Genomic DNA, 4,123 nt, shown 5'->3' on the forward strand with positions numbered 1-4,123 from the left:
CGCCTCCAGCTCTAGCACGTTTATGTGGCGAAGCTCCTGAGCCTCCCACCGGCCGTTCGCCGAAAAATGCCCGCACACCGCACCCCATCCCCAGAGGGAGGCGTCGGTGCGAATCACCAACCTGAGCGGGACAGGGCCCAACCGAGTGCCTCTCGAGAGGTAACGGGGGTCCGCCCATATGGCCAGCGCCTGCCGGGCCTGACCTGTCAGAGGAACCCTGTGATGACGGTCCCTGGCCGGGTCCAGGCGAAGCCTGAGGAACCAGATTTGGAACGAACGCATGTGTAGCCTTCCCAGTGGGAGCACATGCAGTGCTGAGGTCATCATGCCCAACATGACTGTGCACTGATGCACTGACACCGAGGGGCACAGGCCTATCGTCCTCGCTGTCCCCACCGTGCGAGCCTGTCGCTCTGGCGAAAGGCGGGCCCGCATGGCCCGGGAGTCTAGCTCGAGCCCCAGGAAGGTCGCCGCCTGCGCTGGGACGAGGCAACTCTTCTGCCAGTTCACCAAAAACCCTAAGGTTTGCAGGTGATCGGTCACCACCTTGGTATGTTCCGTGGCACAGACCCTCAAGTTGGCCACTATGAGAGCGTCGTCGAGATATAGGAAGACGCGAATCCCCCTCGCGTGGAAGGGGGCCAAGGCTGTCTCCACGCACACCGCGAAGGTTCGCGGGCTCAAAGACATGCCGAATGGCAAGACACAGAACTCGTAAGCCTTCCCTAGGAAGGAGAACCTCAGGTATTTCCTGTGTCTCTTGACCACGTGGACATGGAAGAACGCATCTTTCAGATCCACGGAAGTAAAGAAATCCCCCTGTCTCAACGCGTTGAACAGGCGGGGAAAAGAGAGCATTCGGAACGGGAACTTCCTCAGCGTCTTGTTGAGCGAATCGCCCCTTTGGCGAGGAACGAAATAACCTCCTTGTGGAGTATGTCCATGGACTCCCCTTCCACGGCCGAATCGGGGATCCCGTCGAACCTGGGCGGGGGCCTGGCAAACTGCAGGGCGTATCCCTTCTCGAGGATGCGCCGTAACCATGGGGACGGGGAACATAGACGCTCCCAGGCATTGAGCCTGTTGGACAAAGATGGTCTCTTGTGGCCAAAGTGGGCGGAACCCGCCCCCCTGGTCATGAGTATATTGTTGGGCACCGGGACCTGATCCGGTACCCTGGTGGGGGAAGAAAATGGGGGGGTGGCAGGACGTAAGAGGCTATGTCCCCCCGCCGCATGGTCAGCTCCGTAGAAACTGTGCATGCTGGGGGAGAATTTCTTATGCAAGCTCCGCCTACTGACGCGCCCCGTGGGTGTGTCGTATCGAAGTAACCCCCCCGCCGTGCGACTTTGCAGGCTGGGGGGACTGCGGAGGCAACGTTCGCTTTCGAGTCCCGCTGCACGTGGACTTGTCCGTCCGTGCGGTCCCCAGGAGAGCTCCCGACCAACAATGGGCCCACGGCGCCATTGATGGTGGGCTTGTCCCGGGAGCCTCTAGCCGAGGCCAGGCCGTAGCCATGGACCAAGGCGAGCCTCGATGACGGGTATGAGACCCTGGGAGAGCTCCCGACCGAACTCGGGCCTTGGGCACAGAGGACGGTGGGCTTGTCCCTGAAGCTACAAGCCGAAGGCTGGCTCTGAGCCCAAGCCTTGGCGAGCTGCCGTCCCCGCCGGGCGCATCGCACCGCCGAGTGGCGGACTGGGCAGGTCCCTGCTGAGTCCCGGACCGAAGTTGAGCGCTGAGCTCCAACGACGGTGGGCTCATAGCCCCCCCCCCCCTTCCCCAAGGGAGATGACTAAGAACGGGCCAGGTCCCCCGCCGCCCGCACACCCCCTCGTCCCCTTTGGGGGCGGGGGCCACGTATCCTGCCCTGCCGTGGGACCCAGGACGGGCCCACTGCGGCCGGGTGGGGTGCCGCCATTGAAAGCGCCCAAGGCTGCGGGGCTCGCACCCACGGGCGTGGAGTGGCTCGCTGCTGCTGCTGCTCACGTGCTGCCACCTGAGACCGGCGGTCCTCCTCTCGTGGCCGCCTAGGCAGGAGGGCTCTGACCGCGTCGGAGTCTCGCTGCTGCCTCTCCAACCGCTGGGCCAAATCCTCCACGGAAGGACCGAATAGGCCCTCTGGAGAGATCTTGACCCCCAGTAGGCTCCTCTGCTCCTGCTTAGGGAGCTGAGTGAGATTCAGCCACAGGTGACGGTGAGTCAGAACGGAGAAGGCCATGACCTTCCCGCTGTTCTGCACCAGGCAGTCAACCATACGCAAGGCGTAATCCGTGGCCATCCTGAGCTCTGTGAACAGCTCGGGGGCGGGGTCACCCTGCATCTCCCGCAGGAGCACTGCCTGGTAACCCTGCAGGATTGCCAGGTTGTTTGTGATGGCGGCGGACTGCCCCGCCGCCAAATACGACCTTTCGGCCAGTTTGGCCGTCAGCTGGCACGCCTTGGAGGGCAACGTGGGCTTCGCGGAGTTGGAGGCCATGTGTCTGGCCACCATCTCCTCGAGGGGGGGCATCGCGGCGAACGCGAGTTTCTCCTCTCCCTCTAGCGCCGACCACGGAACCATGCCAGCACAGAGTGGCTTGGCCTCCTGAGGCTTCTCCCATCCTGCCTGTACTGCGCGAACCACGTCTACACAGATGGGCATTCGGCGTTTCGGGCGGGGCGCCTGGCGTGTCTGAAAGTAGCACCCCATCAGCACTGATTCGGGGGGCGGGGGTGGTTCGGCCCAAGCGATGCCGAGCTTCGCTGCGGCCCTCGACATCACCCCCTGAAACTGTTTTTGGTAGGGCTCATCTTTGATGCTCATTTCTGAGCGGGCCTCTACCGCAGTGGCGACGGTGGTAGCACCGTCCCAATCCTCTCTGCCGGACATCTCCCCTTGGGGGGTGTCCTCCTGGGGGGGATCGACTAGGGGGTCGTAGGGGAAGAGTCCACCTGTTCCAACATAGGATGGATGGGCTCATCCCCCCAATTCAGACCCTGCTGCTCGGGCTGGTCCGGGGGACCCTGAGCAGCGCGTGCCTCCCCCCCTCGGGAGGTGCGCCGCTGAGCGGCAAGTCCTCCTCAACAAAGAGCATCGCTTTTGCCCGTAACTCGCCCAGGGTGAAGCCATTGCAGGTCTCGCAGAAGCCAGACTTCAGCAACGCATCAGTTGCGTGGTCATGCCCTAGGCAGTACACGCATTCATTGTGCCGGTCGTAATCGGCCAATGTAGCCTCACAGTTCACACAGCACCTGGCTGTCCCCCCTTTTCTCTTGGCCGCCGCCCAGTTCATTGCGCGAGTTCAGCGAAGCTAACTCGCAGCAAGCACCCGCAGACTGTACCAGGAATTAGCGGGGGTTATACCGTGTAAGCTAACTAGCAGTGGCCTGCAACGGTAAAGGTAGCTGGAGTGCTACGCAACGTTAGATGCTGGCTGCACAGGTGCAAGCTAGCTATCTAGCTAATCTGAAGAGTACGGCTTCTCTAGCTACTACTCTCACTTAAGGTTACTCCAGCCGGAGTGAACGTGCGCACTCTACACGGAGGTAGCTCGCGCCCAATGTACTAGCACACAGATACTAACTGCACGGGTGCACGCTAGCTATCTGCAACAATACTGGGTGCGTTACCCTGTCTGGGGACGCAGCCTGCTAATTAGCCTATTGTTCTGTGCTAAACAATACTAATGCTATCCGCACGTATGCAAGCTAGCTTTCACTTTTTGAGAGCGGACCTTGGTCCGCTCTCAAGCCCAACAATCGCTACCCCAGCCGGGGGAGACGAAGCAAGCTTTTTATACAGGTGTTAACTGTAATAAAGACAATCTTAGCTTTCAGATGACTTGTTTCCGACGCCGCTGGTGAAGAGAAACAGGATCGGGTCCCCGAAGCCTGAAGAATCTCGTCCACGCAAAACCTCTCGAGGTGGGCAAAGTGAGACGGAACGAGCCCTTTTTTCTTTAGCTTATGAGAGCGCCAATTTTCAGCTAACACAGAGCTTTCAGATAACACGTCCTCAGTTGTGGCTGGAAGAACGATGAGTAGCTATCCCGGGGCTGAAGCGGGCATGACATAGTCACGTGGGTGAGGTGGGTGGCTGCATCAGCCCCAGGGGGGCACCACGCCACCTACTGGTGGGTGG

This window comes from Poromitra crassiceps, assembly GCF_964638095.1.
Source record: "Poromitra crassiceps genome assembly, chromosome: 14".
Lineage (NCBI taxonomy): Eukaryota > Metazoa > Chordata > Actinopteri > Beryciformes > Melamphaidae > Poromitra > Poromitra crassiceps.